At 39.1% G+C, this 19,558-nt stretch overlaps 2 protein-coding genes and 1 long non-coding RNA gene across 26 annotated transcripts in view; 1 reads left to right on the top strand and 2 right to left on the bottom strand.

Moving 5' to 3' along the window:
- LOC126213457 (ras-related protein Rab-18-like) overlaps positions 1 to 19,558 on the bottom strand; it is a 289,633-nt gene that overhangs the window by 118,288 nt on the left and 151,787 nt on the right. The gene's annotated exons all lie outside the window — the stretch shown is intronic.
- LOC126213454 (uncharacterized) overlaps positions 1 to 19,558 on the top strand; it is a 449,182-nt gene that overhangs the window by 344,336 nt on the left and 85,288 nt on the right. For 3 of the 23 annotated variants that reach the window (XR_007541181.1, XR_007541177.1, XM_049941220.1), the window contains exon 1: positions 5,409 to 5,595. The exons of 16 other annotated variants lie outside the window; for them this stretch is intronic. The gene's annotated coding sequence lies outside the window, so the exon portion shown is untranslated. Of the gene's footprint in view, positions 1 to 5,408; positions 5,596 to 6,038; positions 6,130 to 10,476; positions 10,619 to 19,558 lie in introns of those variants that run through there. 4 more of the 23 variants (XM_049941212.1, XM_049941218.1, XM_049941211.1 and 1 more) reach the window with 3 other exon arrangements.
- The window catches only part of LOC126213459 (uncharacterized), a 144,043-nt gene that overhangs the window by 56,522 nt on the left and 67,963 nt on the right, over positions 1 to 19,558 (bottom strand). Inside the window, exon 1 of one of the 2 annotated variants that reach the window (XR_007541184.1) lies at positions 5,670 to 5,768. The exons of the other annotated variant lie outside the window; for it this stretch is intronic. This is a non-coding gene — a long non-coding RNA (uncharacterized LOC126213459). Of the gene's footprint in view, positions 1 to 5,669; positions 5,769 to 19,558 lie in introns of those variants that run through there. 2 annotated transcript variants of the gene reach the window in all.

The following is a 19,558-nucleotide window of genomic DNA, read 5'->3' as shown; positions in this document are numbered from 1 at the left end:
AGACGTGAAACATTATTTATAGCTCAGCATAAATACACTTCGATGAAGTAAGTACATAATTGCAGATGTGGAACTGACACAGCAGCAGAGGACCAATAAGTGGATTTAGTAGTCAACTAAACGTAGAGTGTTTTGAACACTCAGAACTGTACTATTACCACAAGTTACTCACATGTACAAAGAAGCTGAGAAGACAATTACTAATCAAATATACTCATACTATCTCTAAGAATAAGGTAATCAAAGATGAGTCAGTTAAGTAAATAAAATACAGATGTGTAAGGAATGTACCGAGCATTGGTTCAGTGTTCCTGCCCAGAAATAATAAATTGAAATTAAATAGAATTTTTGATTGTATGCCTTGAGCATAAATTTTCTATGGTACGTGACTAACGGCGTTTTGAGCCATTTGTTTACCGATTTTATGACAGTTAAGGAACCGCAAGAGTAAAATTGAATAAAATTCTGTTAACTTTGTTCCAGTAACATATTGGAAGCTAAAATGTATATATCCCCATTTCATTGTGACCCACCCTTAGATATTAAGTGAACACAGTCTGAGGCACTCCTTTTGTTTGTTCTACAGGACAAACCAGATAATGGCAGCCTGGTAGCTGCATGAAAGCGTGGAGTGACTTGGACACAACTCACAGTGACTCCTCCCCTTCCCCATGTAATTTAGAGTGAACGTGAAGGACGCACACCATAGCAACTTCCCCTCCTCTACCCTTGTAAATGGAAGTGTAGAACGCCAGCCAAAGCGGCTACAACCACGTGTGTAAAAATGATTTGTGAAATTTTCTTTCAGGTTTAGAAAAGACTGCTAAGATATAATCATCTGTTTATGTATCTTGAATAACTGTGTTATTTTCTTTGAATTTGTGTATGTAAAAATGTATTTAATGGATTTAAGATTTTCATAATTTTACATATTTTTATGTGTTTGTTTGTATATGGCAATATGCATGCCAAAGTGTTCCATTGATTTTGATTAAATTTTGAGAGATAATATTGCTTAAGAGGCAGTGAACATGCTAGTAATTTAAAAAATTAAAGTAGGTAATCAGTTTTCTTTTAATATTTCTATATGTTTACATTTCAAATTTTAAATTTTCATACGGAGTTAAGCTGTACTCTTGCTTCCCTTTTTGTAATTAATTTTTTTTCGTTTATTAACATTAAAAAAAAATTAAGTAGAGGGTGATGTAGGGAAGCAGCCTACTCACGCCTTATAAAATTCTCATCAGTCGTTCCATTGTGTGCCAGCCTAGTCCGCTGTAACTAGCTCTGACGTCATAAATGTTGCGCAATACTTTAAAAATCAAGTAAATAACCTGAAACAGTTCTACCATCTCAGGAGTAATACTAAATCAATATGTGTTGAATATCAGTTCGATAACTTTAACCATTTTCAAAATTTGGATGTTTTTCTGTAAAAACCATTGGCCCAACAGAAAAGAGCTAGAGACTGAAAAATTTATATTTAGATTCCTTTTTCATAATAATTTAATAGAAACAGTCTTCTGGATCTCACAAATTAAGATTTTAGTTGGAATTAATAATTTTCTGGTTTTTGTATTAAAAATTAAGGAAGCAAGATAGATTAAGTAGGGTAATAAATAAGGCTAGGATGTTTATATTTAAGTAGAATGGAGATCCGCTATAATCATAAAGATGTGAGAAGTTTCAATTGAATAACTATAAAACTATAGCGATGGCGTATCTCCAAAGGGCAAGTTCAGAGCTCGTCTACTGCGTGTAGTGTAATTAAATTAATTCTCTCGCCCAAAATATTTTACTTAGCCATGTCAGACTTTTATTATGATTACTTACCTGTGTGCTGAATGCACATTTAAATTGAGAGCTTCATCGGCCATCAGCAAAGGAAGCGATGATTTATTCAATGACTTAAAGCGGTGCATTACTAGCCCAGCAGCTAGTTGGGAGAGCCGATTTGATCAGGCGTTCCCTTAGCCGTCCGCACCGCGGCTTTATATATAAGAACGCTGCGCGAGGAAGAAAGGCCCCAGTTCTCTCCAGACGTTGAATAGCACGCGATCCGTGTCGGGAGTCGCGTCGCGTCGGTATCATTGCTATAAACAGCCTCGGATGCCGTATTAAGTTACTCGGGATACGCGTAACCATGAAATCGTTTTCGAGTGAAGTGTAAATTCTGGGATGACTTTAATGATATATCTTCAGTTTGCGTATGTCGTATTTTTACGTGCCGTCGCGGGACAGACATTCTACCATTATTTAGCGTGGCGTTTGATGAACATTATCATCAAATTATTGCGAGCATTCATTTAAACATTTAATTTGGACAGTTATAGTTGCATCAGCGCATTAGACTCTGAACTGCTCTGTTAGTCAGGTTGTGTGGATCCTTTTTTTTTTTTTTTTTTTTTCATCTGTGACTTTCAGAATATAACGAAGTTCTTTTTTTCACGATCGTTTTTGATTATGAATCCCAGACAATCTCCTAATTCCTCAGAGCTATAAGCTGTAGCTATAAGTATATTTCTCAGATGAAGTGGGCGCTAGGAATTCTAATTACAGGCTTCACGTTTTGCTAATCACTTTCTGGTTGCCAAAATTGTAGTTAGAGAGCCAGTGTTGAGAACGGCAAAACAACAGCATAAATAATAGGAACATTTAAATAACAATAATTCTACCAGCCGCCCCACATATGGTTAGACAGCAGGGAAATGCATCTTTTCTACATAACATTCTAAATATAATTAACAATTAAATTTCAACCAGCCGCACCACAGCACCTAATCCCACAACCAGGCCCACTTTACCTTCGACCACCTTGACACCCTCATTTAAGCCCCTCTCTCTCCTTCCCGCATCCTTCCACCTCCAACCTCCTGGCACGTCAACAGGATCGTCTCCTCTACCTCAATATTCGTTCCCTCCTTGCAAACAAATACCTCTTCATGCATATCCTCTCCGAGCACCAGGTTGACTCCTCATTCTTAATGAAACCTTCCCTCAACGCCACCATGTTGTCCGCACCTCCCCCTATCTCCTTCACTGCACTGACCATCCCCTTCACCTAGCCCGAGGTGGGGTTGCTATAGGCCACCTCCCGCATCTCCCTGTCTGGCCACAACCCCTCCTCAATGACCCGACCGAACACCCTCTCCTCAGCCTATTTTTTCCCTCCCTCACCATCACCTGTGCCACTATCTATATCCGCCCTGCAGCTCCTCTCCCCTTCGATTTCATTTCCCATGTTGACCGTACCTTCTCCACCTATGTGATCGCTGCTGACCTCAACATTCACAGCCATGACGCTGCCACCCTTCGGTGGTGGCATCAGTTCCTTGCCACCATCCATGGTGACCTTGTTCCTCTCCCACAGCACACCCATCCTGAAAATAACGCCACCCCCGATGTTATCCTCACTTCCCCCAACCTCCTTGGTCGCAACGCCATTGACGTCCTCGATCCCGTTGGGAGTGACCATCTCGCTGAACTTCTCACCTTCTCCTCTACCCGTACCACTGCTGCAGCCACCCACCCAGCTGCCCCTCCTAAGTCTGTCCATGACTACCACTGTGCCTACTGGGATGCCTACAGGGAATCCATTGCCTTACAGGTCGAAAGCCACCCCCTCACATTTCACCACCCTGCTGACAATATGCCTACCAAACTCATCCACCCTCACCGCCCTACGCTTCCTCCACAGGCCTTCCTTCTTCTGCGTGAATCCCGCAGGCTCTACCGCTCCTTCCTCCGTACTCATGCCCGGGATACTCTCACCCACCACTGGCAATAACAGCGACACATCCGGAACATCCTTACAGTGAAGAAACGCTGGAACTGGCGCCAGACATACACATGCCTCAACTCCAACCACCCTGTCAACTCCTCCAGGTACTGGTCAGCCTTCCACTGCCTTACTGGTAGCCATCCCACCCCTCATTACCCCATCCTCCATGACGATCGACCCTTTCCTGATAACCTCAGTAAGGCTAACCATTTTGCTTCACACCTATCAGAGTTCTTCTCCATTCCTGACGATCCTCATTTTGATTACTTCCTCTTCCCCACCATCCTTGACCGCACTGATACCTCTGTCCCCTGCTTCCTGTACATGGATCGGTTACCCCCCTCAGACATCAAGACTACCACCACCACACAAGACATCACACTCATCCTCCGCTCCAAACACAACACCGCCCCTGGTCATGATGGAGTCACCTACCACCACCTCAAGGAATCCCCCCCATCCTTCCTGTCTGTCCTTGCTACCCTGTACGCAAGATTTACCAGAGCAACCATTCAAACAAGCACTATATGACTTGTTAGTTGCCCACCCATTCTGCGAAATAAAGGATTTCATCAATTGTAATATCATCCAGTAATAACAAACCGATAACTCATTTGCAACAGAAATTATACACTAATATAAGGATGACTTTGTAGGATTTCACCAATCGTAATATTACACTGTCATAACAAACCTATTGTTCTTTTGCAACATGAATTATAATGTATTATATGTATGACCTTGTCAGTTGTAATATTATACTGTAATAACAAATCTATTGCTCTTTTGCAACAGGAGTTATATTGTGTTATATGTATGACTTTGTAGGATTTCACCAATTGTAATATTATTTGGTAATAACAAACCTATTGCTCCATGCAACATGAATTATTTTGTGTTACATGTATGACTTTGTCTATTGCCTTAATGGCCTAAAAACAATAAAATTATTCTATTCTATTGTATTCCTTCACTACTCTGTTCTTACTACAACTGACTATTAACAATGCACCATCTTCTGACCTAGTGCCGATGTTCTAACCATTTGGGTTTTACTGTCTGTTTGCCACTGAACTATCAAATATTTTAGCAGATATAGCACAAGCTGTAGATGTTATTTTACTTTTTTCCGCCGTAGTTATATGACCGGTAAACTATTTTTCAGCATCTGGTTGTGAATAACCACTTCAAGATACGAAACGCAGGTTACAAGTAGCACGTGCTTAACTCCCAAATCCCTACCAGCTTAATCACATTTACCACACTTCACATTCCTCCTACAAGTTCAGTTAACCTGCTGATTAACCAAACTTTTCCAAAAATGAGTGTTACAAATATCAATATTATGAATGGGGGTAATATTTCTTCAAGAAGTATATATAGCATCAACTATCATATACGTGAAGCGAGTAGGAGATATAAGCACTATAAATATTTCAGATCCACGTTCGTTTATAGCCACTCCATAAACGACCAAAATAGGTGTAGTTGTGATATGAGTCTTACTGCATTTACAGCAACAAAGATCTTAAAAATAGGAAACAAATTACGAACTGCATTTGGTTAACTTGACCGGCGTGACAAAACATTAGTTTCTCGGTGTGGCCAACAGATGGCAGCGTAGCAGCGCCGTCTGAATTGTGTCAGCAGTACGAGAAAGCTTTGTTAAACGTTAACAGCACTAACTGTGGCATAATCATTTGCATATAGAAGTCGTGATGCTCTTCTCTCTTTGCTCTGTCCGTTCATTCATGTGATTTAACAGCGACAATTACATCAAAATAGATTTACAAACCAGCATTTGTAGACTAAAGGTAAGGTGACAATATTTCTGACAGCCGAAACTGACACCAATTTTAATACTTGCTTACATATTAAATATGCATACGAGCTTTCACACTCTTGGCAGGTCCCCGGACTCGTACACGTTTAGTGAACTTTCGCGCCCGGAGATCAACGCCTCGTGCTTCTTTGTGTGCCGTCGTTTTGTGCTTAAGTCGTTCACTGTTATTCATTTTGTGCACCTACGTTCACGTGTGACAATTTTCGTCTCTGTATGTGTCAAAGTGTCTGAACAATTTTATCTTGGACTCTACGCCAGTGAACGGCACCGTGTATTTTAAAACGTGATTTTCTCCGTTTTTATGTCCACCATCTTTTTGTCTCTCTAATTGTCTTCATTTGTATGTTTGTGTTTCTCTGAGGCCAAAGAGCGGCGTAATATGCTGCTGCAGGCCTGCCTGACGCCAGTAAACAGGTTTCAAAATAACAACAAAGAAAAAACAAACTTTCACAGTATTACATCGTACTCAATGACTTATGATGCAGTATATTCATAATATTACGTGGTACAAAATGACTTATGATACATGATACATACAAAAAAATAATAATTTTGTGACATATAATTAGCGTGTATTATACATCAGTGGTTCCTAATTATAGTTAATTTGTGTAACACTGATTTCTGTTGCTAGTTTTTTTATGATGTGTGAGATTTATCACCCACAGGATGAACTTTTGATCACTGTTTGTTAATGTAGCTAGCTACACTATAAAATTCTCCTTGCATCTGAAACTTTTTAGAGTTGTGGAGAACGTTTTCTCCGTTTTGAGGTCTTGTTACTCCCTTGGCATTGCTTGTATTAACTTGTTACCAGAGTATTTGGGTCCTTTTTCAAAAATCTTAAGTCTATGTGGAATACACCGCAGTTGTTTTCTGTACCTTGTGTTGTGTGTGTGAACAGTCTCCAGTTTTGTGAGAGCATGTAAGGCACTCACAATGGTCTTGCATACATGCAGTGATGGAAACGTTGGAATGTTTAGTTCTTTGAAACAACTTTTACACAATTCTTTTTGCTTCTTTTTGAATATAATTCGAATGGCTTGCTTCTGTAATGTGAATATTCTCTTCATCCCTGTGATAGTTGAGTTCCTCCATACTGTGATTCCATATCACACATATGGTTCAAAAAGTCCATGATAGGCAGCGCACAAGAGGTCTTGGTGAGTATACTGAATCAGTTGTTTCGTTATAACTATCACTGATCTTAGCTTACTGGAAACAGTATTTATCTGCTGTTTCCAATGTAGCACACTGTCTATTGTATTGCCCAAAAACTTAACTGAAGCTACTTCTTCCAGTCCTTTTTCATCTAAGAAAACATCCATATGTTCTTCTTTTTGTTTATTTTTGAAGACCATGTACATAGTTTTTTTTTTTTTTAAGATTAGTAATTAAGTCATTTTCAGAGAGCCATTGTGACGTACTGCTGAATGATATGAATATATTTTGCTCAATTGCCTCCAAATTATTGGAAACATTGAGCACAGTCATATCATCTGCATAAAGTATTTTGATTTCAGTTTCACATGTTTGTATATTATTCACAAATAAATTGAAGAGAGCAGGTCCCATTACAGAACCTTGAGGTACAACATACATAATGCTTCTAACATCTGATCTTTAAAAGTTATTAATGGTTACATATTGCCTCCTGTTTCTTAGATATGATGTTATCCAGTGTGCTGCTTGTCTACGAATACCAGCATTCTCTAGTTTCTTTACAAGAACTGTATGTTGAACTGTGTCAAATGCCTTGGATAAATGAAGAAAAACTCCAGACACTACCATCTTGTTGTCCAAGGCCTGTACAATTGATTCTGTTAATGATTCAGTTGCTGTTTCCGTTGATTTCCCTTTCTGTTGTCCATGCTGTGCTGGAGTTATTACATTATGGATATCGAAATAAGCAGTTAGTCTGTTTAGCATGAGAATTTCTAATATTTTGGAGAAGCCTGATACTAGCCTGTAGTTGTTAGGGTCATCTTGCTTTCCCTTTTTGTATACAGGTACAAGTTTAACTAATTTGAGTTTATCTGTAAATAGTACTTGTTGGAAAGAGTGGTTGGTAATATCCCGTAGTGGCATAATTACTTCTGCTGCCTCCTACTTGATTAGGTAGTTTGACACTTCATCATGTCCAACAGACTTTTTCGCTTTTAGCATTTTCATAACATATGTCAGTTCCTTTTCAGACATTGGTTTCTCGAACATTGAGTGCCATGGCTTATCTGTCATGACAGTTTGGTGAGTTCTTTGGCTATTATATCCATGCTTTAGTTTTTCTATTGCATCTGCATAGTAATTATTGAGGATGTTGGCACTTGTTTTATCTGTGATTATTTTGTTAGTTACTGTCATAGTTTCCATTTAATTTGTTTTCTGTGAGTATTTTTTCTTGCCTGTCTCAGAGTTAATGATATTCCAAGCTGCTCTCATTTTATTTGTTGATTTTGAAATAGTCTCATTAATTGATTTTGCTTTTTCTTGTATTATCAACTGCCTGTATTTTCTCCCTGTTTCATTTCTCTTAAGGTAGCTCTCTGTTCAATTATTTCTTCGTGATCCACTGCTTATTTTTGAAAATTTTTTTCTTTTCCTCTTGGTTTTTGTAAATGCTAATTTGAAGTAATGTGTTGTGGTGTCTTTGAAAACATTGTATTTTTCATCTGTTCCCTGGGCTCAAAACGTGTCCATCCACTGTTCTTTTCTTAACATCATTTTGAAGATGTTGATATTTTGTTGGCTGATAAGCCTAACATCTCTTTCTACACTTTTATCTTCCTTTTGTGAGTTCAGATTGCCATATACTTCACAAAGCTGACCAAAATGATCAGAAATTCCTGTTTGCAGAACCTTTGTTGTATATGCATTGCTATCTATATTAGTGATAATATTGTCAATAATTTACTCAGTTTCCAAAGTCACTCTTGTTAGTTCCACAACTCTTGCCTTCATGTTGTATTGTAATAGCAGCTCCTCAAAGTTTTGCTTTCTCTATGTCACTCTTCCCATATCAATGTTAAAATCACCCCATATTACACAACCTTTCATTTTGTTTTTTTTTTTTTTATAATAGAGTTGACATTTTTTTGAGGATCGGTACACACAAAATACTCTTGACTCATTGTAACCCATACCTGCAATTTCAAAACCTTTTTCTTTGCATTTTAAACGAAAGCGCTGGCACGTCGATAGACACACAAACAAACACAAACATACACACAAAATTCTAGCTTTCGCAACCAACGGTTGCTTCGTCAGGAAAGAGGGAAAGACGAAAGGATGTGGGTTTTAAGGGAGAGGGTAAGGAGTCATTCCAATCCCGGGAGCGGAAAGACTTACCTTAGGGGGAAAAAAGGACGGGTATACACTCGCGCACACACACACATATCCATCCACACATATACAGACACAAGCAGACATATTCAGAGGCAAAGAGTTTTGCATGTTTCTTTATGTATGTTGTTTTGGTTCCATTATTAATGAGATTGCTGTAAAACTGGTAACAACAAATGAAGTGTCATCTGCATACATGTCGACATTATCAGATACTGATTTGGTCATATCATTGACATACAAAATGAAAAGTAGTGGACCAAGGACGGATCCTTGGGGAACTAAGTATTTAACAATTTCATAATTTGAAAAGACACTTGTAATATTATTTTTGCTTTTTGCTTTATTTCTACACACTGCATTCTATTTTCCAAAAACAATTTAATGATGTCTACTGCTTTCTCCCTTATGCCATAATGATGAAGCTTTTCTAATAGGATGTAATGGCATGCACAATCAAATGCTTTAGATAGGTCCAGGAACATACCACAGACTTTCTTCTGTTCATCAAGTGCCTTAGTTACCAGTGCTACGAATTCAGCTATTGCTGTTTTGGTATATTTGCCGTTTCTAAATCATGTTCATCATTCAGAATATTGCAAGTTTGTGTAAAATTTAATAATTTTTCATTGTGGTTTCCATTATTTTATAGAGTACAGATGTAATAGTTATCGGTCTGTAGTTTCCTGGGTCTTTTTTGCAGCTTCGTTGATGTATAGGGATTATTTTACTCTTTTTCAGGCACATTGTAAATATTCCTTTTTATATACATAAGTTTATCAGACTGGCCAATGGGTTTACTACCCATTGTAAATAGCATTTAATTAGTTTAGTGGATATACCATCAAGTCCCTCAGTGTTTTTGTTTTTTTGTTTTTGGACTATGTATTAGTTTTACAATTTCTGATTCATTAGTTGGGGTCAGAAATAAGCATTTTGTTTCAAATGGAATTTTTATTGTGTTTATTTTGGAAATATTAATTTGAGTTATTAATTTATCCACAACTTCAATATAGTGTTTCTTTAAAATATTGCTGATGATGTTTTGTGCATCCCTCAGTTCCCTCCCATTTACCTCAAGTGTTATGTTATCAGTGTTTTCCACACCTACACCTTTCCTCTTTTCTTTTATGAGAGGCCACATGTTCTTAGTGATATCTGTTGACGTTGCTATCTTGTTTTCATAATATGTTGATTTAGTCTCTTTTCTCCTAGTTTTCTTCTTTTCCCTATATGTAACCCTATTTTCTTGGGTGGCCTTAACGATTTTCACCTCTTCCACCTCTCTTTTTACCTCTACTGTAACCTAATTTTTATTCTTCATCTTATTTATTTCTCTATGTACTAATGGGCATGCAACATATACGTAATGGCCTAATGTTTTGCAGAATGATTCACTGACGGTACACGCTAAAAAAACAAAAATAACCTCAGATGCGGCACTATGACAAAAGAAACATGACTGATGGACGAAATGTGAAATAAGCACACAAACTTCACCACTATGTTCCAGGCATTCGAGTTTGGAAGAACAGTTTGTCCGCAGCTCATGGTCGTGCGGTAGCGCTCTCGCTTCCCACGCCCGGGTTCGATTCCCGGCGGGGTCAGGGATTTTCTCTGCCTCGTGATGACTGGGTGTTGTGTGATGTCCTTAGGTTAGTTAGGTTTAAGTAGTTCTAAGTTCTAGGGGACTGATGACCATAGATGTTAAGTCCCATAGTGCTCAGAGCCATTTGAACCATTTGGAAGAACAGTTTGCGTTTCAAACCTGTGCATAATCGGAGGACGCATGCCTTGAAATGAGAACAGAGTAAGGTGGCACAGTGGTGAGCACACTTGACTCACATTCGAGAGGACGACGGTTCAATCCCGCGTCCGGCCATCCTGATTTAGGTTTTCTGTAATTCCCTAAATCGCTTCAGGCAAATGCCGGGATGGTTCCTTTGAAAGTGCCCGACTGACTTGTTCCCTAATCCTATGAGACTGAAGCCCTCGCTGTTTGGTCTCTTCCCCATAAAACAACCCAACAACCCTTTAAATGAGCAAGAGTTTTGAGAGGGAAAGGAAATGCACCCAAACCTGTGCAAACACCTATCTTCGTGTCAGTAGGTGGGTATCGCTCGCAGAGGTAAGATATCTGGGTCGGTCATCGCCGTGCTGCATTTGTCTCATCGGGCAGTTCTCGACCTAAGTCTATACTGTGCTATTCATATTTTTTAAAATGCCATTTTATGTGTAGCTCTTGGTCCATTCCTATATCTACATCTATACTCTGCAAACGACAGTGAGATGCACGGCAGAGTTTATGCCCAATTCTGCCAGTTCTTAGGTTTTCTTCCCATTACATTTACATATCGAGCATGGGAGGAATGACTGTTTGAATGCCTCTGTTTGTGCTGCAATTATTCTAATCTTATCCTCACAATCCCTATGTGAACACTATGTAGGGGGCTGTAGTATATTTCTAGAATCACCATTTTGTTAATAGACTTTCTTGAGATAGTTTACGTCTATCTTCATGAGTCTTTCAGTTCACTTCCTTCATTATCTCTGTGACACTCTCCCATGGATTAAACAAACCTGTAACCTTTAGTGTTGCCCTTCTCTGTATACATTCATTATGTGCTGTTAGTCTATTTGGTACAGGCCACAGAGACTTGACCAATATTCTACAACCGGTCACATGAGTGATTTGTAAGCATTCTACTTTGTTGACTGATTGCACTTCCCCAGCATTCTACCACCTGCTTTATCCATGACTGAGTCTATGTGATCATTCCATTTCACATCCCTACAAAGTGTTTCACTCAGGTTTTTGAATGAAGTGGCCGATTCCAGCAGTGACTCATCAGTCTGTTTGGTCTCTTCCCCATAAAACAACCCAACAACCCTTTAAATGAGCAAGAGTTTTGAGAGGGAAAGGAAATGCACCCAAACCTGTGCAAACACCTATCGTCGTGTCAGTAGGTGGGTATCGCTCGCAGAGGTAAGATATCTGGGTCGGTCATCTCCGTGCTGCATTTGTCTCATCGGGCAGTTCTCGACCTAAGTCTATACTGTGCTATTCATATTTTTTAAAATGCCATTTTATGTGTAGCTCTTGGTCCATTCCTATATCTACATCTATACTCTGCAAACGACAGTGAGATGCACGGCAGAGTTTATGCCCAATTCTGCCAGTTCTTAGGTTTTCTTCCCATTACATTTACATATCGAGCATGGGAGGAATGACTGTTTGAATGCCTCTGTTTGTGCTGCAATTATTCTAATCTTATCCTCACAATCCCTATGTGAACACTATGTAGGGGGCTGTAGTATATTTCTAGAATCACCATTTTGTTAATAGACTTTCTTGAGATAGTTTACGTCTATCTTCATGAGTCTTTCAGTTCACTTCCTTCATTATCTCTGTGACACTCTCCCATGGATTAAACAAACCTGTAACCTTTAGTGTTGCCCTTCTCTGTATACATTCATTATGTGCTGTTAGTCTATTTGGTACAGGCCACAGAGACTTGACCAATATTCTACAACCGGTCACATGAGTGATTTGTAAGCATTCTACTTTGTTGACTGATTGCACTTCCCCAGCATTCTACCACCTGCTTTATCCATGACTGAGTCTATGTGATCATTCCATTTCACATCCCTACAAAGTGTTTCACTCAGGTTTTTGAATGAAGTGGCCGATTCCAGCAGTGACTCATCAGTATTATAATCATAGAATACTGTAATTCAGAGAATAAGCGGTAGTCAAAATTTGAAACTACAGTGCCGTCATTATTGCCTAGTCCGCTACTCCATTACTTGAAAAGCAAGACTCACATGCCATGATAAATAAAAAATAAGACAGTCCAAGAATAAGGCAAAACCTATTCAGAACATTATTTAACAAAGAAAACTAGTAATCCAGTGAAACTGAGCCCCAGGTAATAGTTGTCACAGAAATGGGGACACTCAAATCATTGGCCACCAATTTCAATCATTAGGGCCCATTTCCTCACAGTGGCTGCACCAAGTAACAAATAATAATGCAATACAGACGTGTTAGATTCACTTGTGCCGAAGCTTCATGCTACACCAGCAGACATTAGTTTCAAAAATACAATACCAAAGGTTATTACATAAGTCGTTAGCTCATTAAAAAGCAGCAGTTCTGCTGACTATGTTCCAGCAGGATATTAAAATCTTGTGCTGACTTGACATAACTACCCTCAAGTTATCTTTGCAATGAATCTGTCTCTTGGGGCATATTTCCTGGTTTTCTTGTATGTACTTATTGACTCCCATCTAAAACAACGAGATAAGGATAACCACCTCTAATTACAGATCTGTATCGCACCTTCCAGTTCTTTCAAAAGTATTTGAGAAAGCAATCTCTGATACAGTACTGATCGTCTTCACTAATCAGAACTCATTAACCACCTTTCAGTTTGTCTTTTGTAAAGGAACCTCAAAACAGAAAGCATACTAAAGCTCACAAATGAAGTATTGAAAGAGCTGAACGAGAAAAATCTTCTACACAATAAAAGCATTTACTCTTCAGATATTTTTCCAGGTCTTCTTCAGTATGTGTTGGATTTGTGCTACACTCTAGATTTTATTTATAAATTTCATGCCCATACAGCGTACAGTTTTTCGTATTGTTTTAGTCTGTGGTTAAGTAATGTGTAGCTTTCTCATACTGATGCAAGAAGCACTTTCCCTCAGAAAGTTGTGAGTTTATATGTACTTGGAGTGGATACCAGATCTAGTCTTCAAAATAAGTTTGCACTGTTATTTCTTTTTAGCTTCCATTATGACTCAGATGATCTTTTTTGTAGCCTAAAAGCTTTGAGTAGGTTAGTTTTTCAAATCCCAAGAAAATTATACTGTACCTAATGACTGAAACAAAGTGTGGATAGGATACAGTCTTTACCTGTTTGACAGCAGACTATTGCTGTTGAGTCATTTGCTTAGGGGATGACATCAAACTGAACCTTGCATGGCATATTAATATAATACAAAAATACTGGTAGCCCTAATATGGATCCTTATGGAAGGCCATATTGTGTGTGTTTCCAGCCACAGATGAATTTCTCCTCATTGTTATTAACAGGTACTCATTGCTGTCTCTTTGCCATGTAATATGACACCCAGGTAAGAGATTTTCCTTGAAAACCATAGCTTGTCACCAGAATGAGATTTTCACTCTGCAGCAGAGTGTGCACTGATACGAAACTTCCGGGTAGATTAAAACTGTGTGCCGGACCGAGACTCGAACTCGGGACCTTTGCCTTTCGTGGGCAAGTGCTCTACCATCTGAGCTACCCAAACACGACTCACGCCCCATCCTCACAGCTTCACTTCTGCCAGTACCTCGTCTCCTACCTTCCAAACTTTACAGAAGCTCTCCTGCGAACCTTACAGAACTAACACTCCTCTCGGTCCGGCACACAGTTTTAATCTGCCCGGAAGTTTCATAGCTCGTCAGTTTTTGGAGAAGGGACTCACAGTTTGCAGGATTGAAAGCTTTGATAAGGTCACACAAGATGGCTGATACACAGTAGTGTAAAATAATACTGTGGGATGAATTATAATTTTCTATCTGATCACATGTAGGTCCTTTCGGGGGAAAAAGTTGTTTACAATGAGATAGGTGTATAGTTTCGCATTCCATCTCTCTTTCCTATTTTACGAACAGTATGTTTTAATCTGTCTGGAAAATGTTCATCAAAAGACTGTTGATTATGAAGAACATTGGATGTGGAGTACCATGATTGACAATTTTAATTGTGGGGAACCTCATCCCAACCCACTAAGTTAAAAAGTTTAGTGACATTATGATTTTTCGTAACATCAGAGATGGAAATGTGGGAAAATTTAAAGCCTGAGTAATTTCTCTGCCATTATAGGATATTTACTCACTGGTGAATAGCCACTGGTTTTATTGAGATTTATGAAAAGGTCAGTGAGGGATTCGAATACGGCACTGGATTCTTACTTATCATTAGTTTCATTTGCAGCACAATTTTTCAATTTAACCATTTTTTAAAAATTTCATTACACATATAAGAAATTCCAATATTGGATAACCTTTTGCCTCCATATGCAGTTTCTTCATCTTAATTCCTTTTGCAACCCATGATCTACTTTTATGAAAATCAGTCAATACTGGCACAAAATGGAAGCATTTTACTGCATATAGACCCATACTCTGTAAACCACATTCAAGTACATGGCAGAGGGTGCATCCCATTGTACCAGTTATTAGGATTTCTTCCTGTTCGTTCCATATAAGGAGTGCGGGGAGAATTATTGTTTGAATGCCTCTGTGCGTGCAGTAAGTACTGTAATCTTGTCCTCATGATCCCACGTGAGTGACATTGTAGTATATTCCTAGATCATCATTTAAAGCCCGTTCTTGAATCTTTGTTAGTAGGCTTTCTCAGGATAGTTAAAATACTTACATGTTCAAGAGTCTGCCAGTTCAGTTTCTTCAGCATATCCGTGTTGCTCTCACAGGTCAAACAAACTTGTGACCATTCATGCTGCCCTTCTCTGTATACAGGGTGATTCAAAAATGCATGTAAATATTTCAAGGGTGTATTTGTGAGGTAAATATAAGACAAAAATGTTCTATACAATTTTTTCCATACTTGGCTTATTACAGAGTTATGAACAAAACAGGATAATACATTCAATACAACGTAAGGTATTTAATTCCCAGAGTTCACAGTTTAATTACAGTGCATTTGGACTAACAACGCAAACTGATAAATAAACGTGACGTAACAAACTGAAACAATTCCTCGCGAACACTGTATTAATTTAGGTCCTGTTGATTGAACTACAGCAATGCACAATAACTAAGGAAAATTGAAGCATTTTACAGACTGTACTGTACTGTACTGTATTTGCACAAATCTTAATGCAATGCATGTTCAAAATGCTGTCCCTGAACTTGCAGACAGACCCGTGCTCGTCGCATCAATGATCTCTGCACATTACACAGTCCGTTCAACTCTCCACGAATAATTTCACAACCACCTTCAATTCTTTGTTGTAGCACTTCTCTGTTCGGTACTGCAGAAGAATACACCAATGTCTTTAGTCGGCCCCATAAATAAAAGTCTAAAGGGTTCAGGTCAGGTGATCTGGCTGGCCAAGCAATTGGTCCTCCGCGACCTATCCATCGATGTGGATACGCAGAATTGAGGTACGCCCTTACGTTGCGGCTGTAATGGGCGGGAGCACCATCGTGCATAAACCACATGGTGGCTCGTGTTGCAAGAGGGACATCCTGTAACAATCCAGGCAATTCTCCCTCCAAAAATTCGCAGTACGCGTGCCCATTCAGCCTTGGAGGCAGAACATGAGGTCCGAGTAAGTAATTCCCCACAATACCACACCAAATGTTTATGGAGAATTGATGTTGATATCCACGCACAATTCTCGCGCCAGGATTCTCGACAGCCCACTGGTGCATATTATGCGAATTGATTACACCCGCACGAGTAAACATGGCCTCATCTGTGAATAATATCCGCCGAATGAACATTGGATCATTCAAATGACGCTCTTGTAACCACTGGCAGAATTGCTGACGGCGAGGATAGTCTTCAGGTGTCAATTCGTGCACTTTTTGCAGGTGAAATGGATGCAACTGTTGTCTCCGAAGCAGCCGCCATACAGTAGATTGTGGAAGTCGTACAGCTGCACTAATTTGTCTCGTACTGATAGATGGATCTTGGTCTACCAGGTCCAAAACATGTTCCTCGACGTTCACTGCATGCTCAAGTGGTCGACCTGAATGTGGCCCAGGACGAATGCCATACTCCCGCATACGTCTGTCCACAGATACAAACGTCTGATGACTTGGTAACCGTCTTCCTGGAAACAGCTCACTGTACCTTTGTCTTGCTGCAAGTGCATTTCCATCTGCTGCACCATACACAAGGTGCATATCAGCATACTCACTGTTTGAGTACATCATGTGCACGAAACCTTTAGCCTTCCGACGATGAATGAACGACAGGACGTACTTTTCCGTTACCAACAACATCAGCGCCATCTTCCGTACAGTAGGAGTAAACATCACGTGCAAACAAAAACAAACACTATTCATGCAGTTTCGAATCAACTGTTGGGAGATACGTATGTGAATTACGTACCAGAATATGGCATCCTGCTGCTTGCACTGCCGTCGTTTTGATACGGACATGACTTTCGTATTTAACGATAACTCTGGAATATATTTACCTCACAAATACACCCTTAAAATATTTACATGCATTTTTGAATCACCCTGTATGTCCAATATCCCCTGTCAGTCCCGTCTGGTATGGGTCCCACACAGTTGGGCAATATTCTACATAGATTGGGTTGCACAAGTGGTTTTTACCCTATCTCGTGTGTAGACTGATTGCACTTTCCCAGTATTCTACCACTAAACTGAAAGCTGCCACCTGCTTTTCCCATAATTGAGCCTGTCTGACCATTTCGTTGATCATACCTTTACAAAGAGTACCACCCAGGTATTTGTATGAGTTGACTGATTCCAACTGTGACTCATTGATACTCTAATCACAGGATACTACATTTTTTCATCAGGTGAATTGAACAGTTTTCCATTTCTGAACATTTGAAACAAGATGCCAATGTTTGTACCACTTCAAAATCTTATCGAGATCTGACTGAATATTTATGCAGCCTGTTTCACACAGGTTTTTTTGTGCCACTCGATTGATGTTTTCGGAGCGATGCTGGTTTGCATCGAGAAAGTTATTATGTTTGAGATACCTAATATCTGTGAGCTGAGAAATGTTCCAAGATTCTACAACAAATCAATGTCAAGGGTATTTTATGGCAGTTTTGTGGATCGTTTCTACTATCCTTGTTGTAGACAGCTGTGACATGTGCCTTTTTCCAAGAACTGGGCACACTTTTATTGTTTGCGGGATCTATGATAGATTATAGTTAGAAGCAGAGCTAAGTTAGCTGCAAATTTAGAATTGAATCTGACAGAGAGTCCATCAAACCCTGGAGCTTTTTTCAATTTTAATGATTTCAGCTGTTTCTCAAGACAACTGATGCTAATACATTGATTTGATTTGTTTTCATTTTAACAGGGAAGCTAAAATAGTTTAGGTCTAACCCACCACTGCCTGCATCGAAAATAAGTTTATTGTGTGGTATCGCACCCTATCTATCTATCTATCTAGTAAAGCCAACTAGTGCCCTTAAATAGTGCAAGGAGTCCCTATATCAGTTTTTTGTAAGACACAATTTCTTGAGGTGTAGTTGTGATGAAGATTCTGTATCTTTTACTCTCCAGTGCCATGCATCCATAGGTTAGGTGTGATGCAGTTTCATCACCCTCATCACAGATCCTACTTTTATTGTCCTCTTCCATTATACTCATTGTGTGTGTAGGTGTTGTTTTTAGTCCCATGGCCAGTCATCAGTCCAGTCTTCTCTGTATATGTCCAATATCCCCTGTCAGTCCCGTCTGGTATGGGTCCCACACAGTTGGGCAATATTCTACATAGATTGGGTTGCACAAGTGGTTTTTACCCTATCTCGTGTGTAGACTGATTGCACTTTCCCAGTATTCTACCACTAAACTGAAAGCTGCCACCTGCTTTTCCCATAATTGAGCCTGTCTGACCATTTCGTTGATCATACCTTTACAAAGAGTACCACCCAGGTATTTGTATGAGTTGACTGATTCCAACTGTGACTCATTGATACTCTAATCACAGGATACTACATTTTTTCATCAGGTGAATTGAACAGTTTTCCATTTCTGAACATTTGAAACAAGATGCCAATGTTTGTACCACTTCAAAATCTTATCGAGATCTGACTGAATATTTATGCAGCCTGTTTCACACAGGTTTTTTTGTGCCACTCGATTGATGTTTTTGGAGCAATGCTGGTTTGCATCGAGAAAGTTATTATGTTTGAGATACCTAATATCTGTGAGCTGAGAAATGTTCCAAGATTCTACAACAAATCAATGTCAAGGGTATTTTATGGCAGTTTTGTGGATCGTTTCTACTATCCTTGTTGTAGACAGCTGTGACATGTGCCTTTTTCCAAGAACTGGGCACACTTTTATTGTTTGCGGGATCTATGATAGATTATAGTTAGAAGCAGAGCTAAGTTAGCTGCAAATTTAGAATTGAATCTGACAGAGAGTCCATCAAACCCTGGAGCTTTTTTCAATTTTAATGATTTCAGCTGTTTCTCAAGACAACTGATGCTAATACATTGATTTGATTTGTTTTCATTTTAACAGGGAAGCTAAAATAGTTTAGGTCTAACCCACCACTGCCTGCATCGAAAATAAGTTTATTGTGTGGTATCGCACCCTATCTATCTATCTATCTATCTAGTAAAGCCAACTAGTGCCCTTAAATAGTGCAAGGAGTCCCTATATCAGTTTTTTGTAAGACACAATTTCTTGAGGTGTAGTTGTGATGAAGATTCTGTATCTTTTACTCTCCAGTGCCATGCATCCATAGGTTAGGTGTGATGCAGTTTCATCACCCTCATCACAGATCCTACTTTTATTGTCCTCTTCCATTATACTCATTGTGTGTGTAGGTGTT

This window comes from Schistocerca nitens, chromosome 11 (assembly GCF_023898315.1).
Source record: "Schistocerca nitens isolate TAMUIC-IGC-003100 chromosome 11, iqSchNite1.1, whole genome shotgun sequence".
Taxonomy (NCBI): domain Eukaryota; kingdom Metazoa; phylum Arthropoda; class Insecta; order Orthoptera; family Acrididae; genus Schistocerca; species Schistocerca nitens.
Note: the sequence above shows the minus strand (reverse complement) of the source record. Positions and strands in the feature narration are given on the sequence as shown.